This window comes from Myotis daubentonii, chromosome 2 (assembly GCF_963259705.1).
Source record: "Myotis daubentonii chromosome 2, mMyoDau2.1, whole genome shotgun sequence".
Lineage (NCBI taxonomy): Eukaryota > Metazoa > Chordata > Mammalia > Chiroptera > Vespertilionidae > Myotis > Myotis daubentonii.
In genome coordinates this window covers 93,117,569-93,124,630 of record NC_081841.1, presented here as the reverse complement: position 1 = coordinate 93,124,630, position 7,062 = coordinate 93,117,569, and the positions used below count along the sequence as shown (strand labels likewise).

Genomic DNA, 7,062 nt, shown 5'->3' with positions numbered 1-7,062 from the left:
ACTACTACTCATTACATGCCACGAGTCAAACACAGGATTATTTCAATAGCCAACACGATTCACCCGTGTCCACAGGCTGGAGGCTGCAGGCAGCGTGGGGAAAGCTCCTAGGGCGGGTCCACTGCTCAGGGACTCTTCCGAGACTCCAAGTCTTCGGCTTCTGCTTGGACCTCAGCCTCATCTGTGGCATCTACCTGCCTTCTGCTTCTCTGCCTAGTTCACTTAGAGTGATGCTTCGGTTAGAATTTCTGCCAAACCACACATTTCAGTTTTTCCCTTGACATGTTCTCTCAGATCCTTTGGAGCCCAGGCAACTTCTGTCATTACTTTCAGCTGATAAACTGAGTGGGCCCCCAGCTTCCAACCATCTTTCCCCTCCCTGTCACATACATTGCCTTATGCCCAGCTGTATCATCACCAGCACCATTTCCCACCACAAGGAAAGACTGGTACCTCTTGGGCACAGAATGAGTCTACCATGTAGGCCTTTGTTGGGAAAATAGTAAATAAATAAATGAAAGCTAAAAGCAAGCAAGGGTCTCTATGAAGAGTAGGAGAGTCGCGAATAATGCAAATACAAAACTAAAAAACAAACAAACAAAGCCCACAACCAAACGCCCTTCCCTTTGGATTCCCAGCTTGGTTTCACGTCTTTAAGCTTTCATGTATGCAAGAGCAGTGAAGACACTCTGACAATGGTGTTTACTTTGGGATCTTGTGTTAACTATGCCTGCGGGTCTGAGCTGGGGAAAAGGCACCCAGAAGTGTGTGGGTGTTCAGAAGAAGTTAGCCTGAAATGAACACTCGCCCTGGATAACTGGAGAGGTTCTCATCAGCAGAGGTCGGAATCTCTGGAATTCTTCTTGGAGACCTCTTCTTTGGGACCTCCTTAGAGGAGAGATCAAACTATAATAAAGTCCATTCTATCTATTAATAAAAATGTTAAATCTCTTTAGATTCCCCTCATCCAAGATTCTTCCTTGTACAGAGCAATGGGCTTTGGAATGGGGGACACCTGGGTTTGAATTCTAACTCTACTACTTATTAGCTGTGTGACCTTGCGAAAATGTTGAGCCTCAATGTTTTCATCTGCAAAATGAGATCATAACTTCATAGGGTTGTTACAGGCATTAGCAATAATATATGCAAAGGTCATGGTGCAAAGCACAGTAGAGCTTCTTCCCCAGTCTTTCCTCTGAAACATATTGAAAATCTCCTACCCAATTAAAGGAGGACAAACCCAAAGTAAGAAGGTCCCTCTCTCATCTCAGGGGTGAGAGAGACACATGAGCTTCTAGCTCTTAACTGCCAGCCACCAGAGCATATGTTGTGATGGCTGTTAACATATGTACAAACAGGCAGCCCAGATTCCTAAAATATTCTGAAAACCAGTAATAGCCTTGGTATCGTCCCCTGTTAAATATAAAACTTAAGTAATTCATGCTATTAAAAAGCCTGGATCTTATTTTTATCAGGTGATGTGATGAGGCCCTGTTCTAAATGTGCCGCCTGGGCCTGTCTCTATAGCAACTCCACTGCGCTCATATATCCATATATTTTTCCTGAAGGCTAATTAAGTTGACAACTGCTAGGGCTTCTTGGTTTACCAGATTTGCACTTGACCCTTCTCTTGGGGCTTAGGGACCCCTATGGATGTGAAGTGATAAAGAAAAGAGTAACAGGTGGAGGAGGCCTCTTTGTGGACCCCCCTGTCAAAGTTGTCCAGCAGCCTTTGGGGCTGTCAATCACTTTCTCTGGATGAGCCAAAAGTTAGTGGAGGTGAGTGGGAAAAAATGTTAACGTTTGTCTCCTTTCACGACAGGGTCCTTGACCCTAAGTGGGGTACCATGCGGTCCAGGTTGGCCAAATTCTACCTGTATAGTGGAACTACCTTGGTCACAGCCTGGCAGGTGACCTTCTATGAGTTCTGCTTATCTATACTAATAAAAGGGTAATATGATAATTAGACCAGATGTCTTCTGGACATCCTTCCAGATGTCCTTCCGGACAAAGCCATGATGGTGGGGGCCAAGGCAGAGATGGTTAGGGGTGGTCAGGCCAAGAGGAGAGAGCAGTTAGGGGCAATCAGGCTGGCAAAGGAGAGCAGTTAGTGGTGATCAGGCCAGCAGGGGAGAGTGGTTAGGAGTCAGCTATCCCAGATTGTGAGAGGGATGTCCCCTGAGGGGTCCCGGATTGGAGAGGGTGCAGGTTGGGCTGAGGGACCTCCCCCCCCCCACACACACACAAATGCACGAATTTTATGTACCGGGCTTCTAGTTACATAATAAAGTCAAACATCTCGGGAGTGACTGTAGGGAGAACACATAAAGCTTACGTAGATTATGAAAAGCTGTTTACTTGTACTTTTTACATTTGATTTTGAAAAAAATTTGCCTTTTTTCTATAGCTAATTTGGCAAAATAAAGAAAATTATAAGGTAAAGAATAAAATAGCTGTTGTGCTTAGTGTTTTTCTATTGTCTTGGTCTTTCTTTGAGCTCACCTGGCACAGGGCCCTGACCACCTGCCTTGGTCTCCCCCTTCCTCTTGCTTAGATAGGTGTTCAGTGGCGGAGTTTGCTCGGGGACCTTGATGGATGGGAGAGGGGCGTGTGCCGAGGAAAGGGATGAGGAAACACCTCTGCTCTAGAGCTGAGCAGAAGGGCGTTTAGGGCTCATGAAACTCACTATACATGGGAGGATTCAAGAGAAAAAGTTTCTATTAAAACAAAGGTCTCCAAGGAGGTGTCAAGTATTATCTTGCCAGTTGGTCTCTGGAGGAATCCATACTTTGCACTTTCCTAGTGAAATTCAACTTTCCCCATGTCTCACCCATATCCCAGTGGGAACCCATTAGCATTCGTAATCCAAATTCTCCTAGTTAGTTTTTGCTTTGACCAGCTCGTGTGGAACCTCCTCACCCCACTCTAAGTGAGCCCCGAGTTATTTCTGGAATTCCAGAGCAGTCTCACGTGTGTTGCCAAACAAGTGACTGCCCTTGCTTGGGGCCATGGCAGTGGGTTGGCGTGGACCACCCTGTCCACTGTCTCCCACCTCCTGATGGACAGCTGATGGGTACAGTAGTCCTCGCTATTGGCAGTCTCACTTTCTGTGGTTTCAGTTACCCGTGGTCAACTGCTGTCCAAAACTATTAAATGAAAAATTTTGGAAATAAACAATTCATAAGTTTTCCGTTGCAGATTGTGCTGAATAGTGTGATGAAATCTCACGCCACCCCACTCCATCTTGCCTGGGATGTGAATCTCCCTTTGTTCAGTAGCAGCAGAGTAGGGGTACATGCAAAACATGAAGGAGGTAAGGCCAGGAGGGGAGACAGGGACACCAGATCGACTGTTGCCACATCAAAGTGCTTGTGTGCGAATGGCCCTTATTTTACTTAATGATGGCCTAAATGTGCAAGAGTAGTGATGCCGGCCTTTGGAAATGCCAAAGAAGAGCTGTAAAGTGCTTCCTTAAAGTGAAAGGTGAAAGTTCTCAATTTAAAAAGGAAAGAAAAAAGTTTGTGCTGAAGTTGTTAAGATCAACCGTAAACACAAATCTTCTACCTGTGGAATTGAGAGAAGGAAAAAGAAATGTGTGCTAGTTTTGCTGCCACACCTCAGATTGCCGAAGTTACTGTCACAGTGTGTGACAAGTGCTTGGTTAGGATGGGAAAAACATACAATTTGTGGGTAAAGACATGAACAGAAAGCGTGTTCTGACTGATGGTAGCATGTTGCGCCAGAAAGCCCTGAGGGTACAAGAACACATCAGCAAGGGGCCCTCTGAGATAAGTGACAACAAACCGTTCACTGCAAGTAAGGGGCGGTTACACAGATTCGGGAATGGGTTTGGACTGAAAAACATAACAATTACTGAGCGGTTGTATTTTCCGATGAAAACGCCGCTGCCCCCTTTGTGGCAGAGTCAACGTGAATTAAGGTTCAGTACGACCTGCGGTTCCCGGCAGCCGCTGGAGGTCCTGGGACGTATGCCCAAGGATGAGGCGGACTACGCTATTACCTTTCTCAGGATAGTTCAGGACCCATGACCTCGAGGAGCCGACCCACGGCCTTATGCGTTTTTCAAAGCAAGGACGAATGCCTCAGTCCTCTTCTTCACAGTGATGCTTGTTAAAGGGATGCCTGAGCGCCACTGATTCCCTCGCCTGCATTTTATGTCAGTCTGTCTGTCTGCACAGAGGGCTAAGCCTTTGTTGTGGGTCCGGGCCATCCGGTTGGATTCCCTTTTCCCCCAGGATGGGCTCTTTCACAGGAGATCCTTCACTTTCCTGCAAATAGACGTCCACGGGGGCCGCCCATCGGCTGTCCAGATCTGTCTAAATCCCGGCCTACGTTTAGACTGAAGACGCTGCTCTCCTCCCAGCAGTCCTTCCCCTGGGAGGGAGGGAGGGAGGCGGGGAGGGAGGGAGGGAGGGAGGGAGGGAGGGAGGGAGGCCCTGCCAGTCAGCTTTGTGGCCTGGGCATCCGAGGATTTGCAGAGTCTGCTGGGAGGAGGTCGTATTCTCCTCTCCACCCCAGAAATCATCTTCTTGGTTTAAAGTTCTTGGTGATCTATTTCTTCAATCTGAGGGCCCCGCTTACTGTTTCAGTGTAATTCCTGTCTCCCAGATCTGTCTTTTCTCTCTCACTCGCTGTCTCTTCGCCTCACTCTGTCCCCCTTGTCCTCTCCTGTTCTGCAGCCATCTAGACAAGCCTAGAGGGTTAGCCAGCTGCCAAGGAGGCAGCACCTCCGAGTTGGCTGACCACCATGGCCGCACATCTCAGCTGAATTTGCAAAGGGGCAGAGGAGTCAGATAACTTTCTGGAGTCTCAGAACATGAGAGACTTGGCTCTGATTAGAGTTTTGCAGTTTCTCAGGTTTGCCTCTCACGGTCATCATCTAATAATACCTACTGCGTGCTGAGGAGTCATGCTCCCTGCCAGCCGCCGCGCAGAGTTATGTAAAGGACTCGGCCTAATGGCAGGCTCCCCAGTGTGGCGTGACAGGCCCTCCGTGCCTGACCTCTGCCGGCCTCTCCAGGCCATCCCTGCCTCTCCCTCTCGGGGGTTCTTGCTCCAGCACCCTCACGTGGTCTGTCGTTCTCAGGCACACGTAGTCCATGTCTTCTGCTTCTGCTTTCATGTCTTCACTTTCCCTGTCCTCCCCTTGCCTGGTGAACTGCTTCCCATCTTTAAAGATTCAGCTTAAATGTCACCGCCGGAAGCAATCTCTGTCCACCTTCCACCTGTCTCTAAGCTGGATCTGGTGTCCCTGTCTCCCCTCCTCGCCTTTCCTCATTAATGTTTTGCATGTATCTCCATCACTGCCCTTACCAGGTTATATTATAATAATCTGAATAGGTTGTTACTCTGATAGTAAAATCCTTGAGGCAGCAATGGTGTCTTATTCAAAACCAACGCAGTGCCTGCCACAAAATAAGGTTCATGAAATGTTTGAATAAATGTTGAATTAAAGGCTTTGAATGTATGGACTTCACTAGATGAGTGATTCTCAACAAGAACCAAGCCCTCTGTTAACGGGTGATCAGAATTTTGGTGGGGATAGAGCATATTAATTAGAAAAAAACCACTTTTAATATTATAATTTGCATTTTGTCATTAAGAAAAATAGTTTCATTGGCAATTTCTGCTTCCACCATGTTGGAGAAACTTGTACTGGATTTGTACTTCCAAAACATCAGCAACATAACTGGACAAATATATAAAACAACTACTTTTAGATATTGGGTAACGGGTAGGACTGTGATCCTGCAAGGAAAGAAACAAATGAAATGTTCCTAAGATCACATTTTCTTTCTTTCTGGATGCACTTTCCAGAACACAGAGCAGGAAAGGAGAACCCAAGTGGAGCCCAGAGGACACAGTGAGTTAAGCATTCAGAGATCGAAGTTTGGGGAGGCAAAGGCAGGCAGTATTTGTAGGGTGGAGTACCAAAGAAGAGCGCGTATATAAAAAAAAGAGCTTGAAAAATCTGTATGTTTGTCCTTAAGTCTGTTGTCGAACACTAAGCCACACGAGTAGGGGGGAAAGGTGGCACCGGCCCCTGCTATCGAGAAGAAGCAGGAGGCCAAGAAGGTGGTAAGTCCCCTGTTGGAGAAAAGGCCCAAGAATTTTGGCATTGGACAGGACATCCAGCCCCAAAGGGACCTCACCCACTTTGTCAAATGGCCACACTCCCGTCAGCTGCAGTGGCAAAGGGTTATTCACTATAAGCTGAAAGTGTCTCTCACCATTAACCAGTTCACCAAGGCCTTGGACTGCCAAATAGCTACTCAACTGCTTTAAGCTGGGCCAAAGTACAAGCAAGGGACAAAGCAAGAGAAAAAGCTGGGATAGTTGGTCCGAGCTGAGAAAAAAGCTGCCTGCAAAGGAAATGTCCCCACCAAGAGGACATCTGGCTTTGGGGAGGGGTTAACACTGTCACCACCTTGGTGGACAACAAGAAGGCCCAGCTGGTAGTGATTGCACAGGATGTGCCTCCCATCGACTGGTCTCCTGCCTGTGCTGTGCCACAAGGTGATGGGTTCCCTACTGCATTATCAAGGGGAGGGCCAGCCGGGGCGTCCAGTCCACGGGGAGACCTGCACCACTGTTGCCTTCACACAGCTTAACTCAGAAGACAAAGGAGCTCTGGCTAAGCTTGTGGAAGCCACCTGGACCAACTACGACAGATATGAGATACACCACCACTTGGGAGGCAGCATCTTGGGTCCAAAGATGACGGCTCACATTGCCAAGCTGGAAAAGGCCAAAGCTACAGAACTGGCCACCCAGCTGGGCTAAGTGTATGCTGCTGAGTTTTCTGTACATAAAAGTAATAAAAACCCTCCTTCAAAAAATAATAAAAATAAGTTACCATCTTGATTATAAGATTAGCATTTAGTAATTTTTCCTAGATAATTTGCATAAGTATAGAAATGTAAATCAATAGAATAGAATTGAGAGTCTAGAAATACATTCATACATTTATGGCCAGTTGATTTTAGAGAAAGGTGCTAAAGAAATTCAATGGGGAGAAGGGATTGTCTTTTCAACAATGGT

General features: G+C 47.0%; 1 pseudogene; it reads left to right on the top strand.

The window, feature by feature from the left end:
* Positions 1-3,731: 3,731 nt before the first annotated feature.
* Positions 3,732-6,804, top strand: LOC132226613 (large ribosomal subunit protein eL8-like; annotated as a pseudogene).
* The last annotated feature ends 258 nt before the right edge of the window (positions 6,805-7,062 follow it).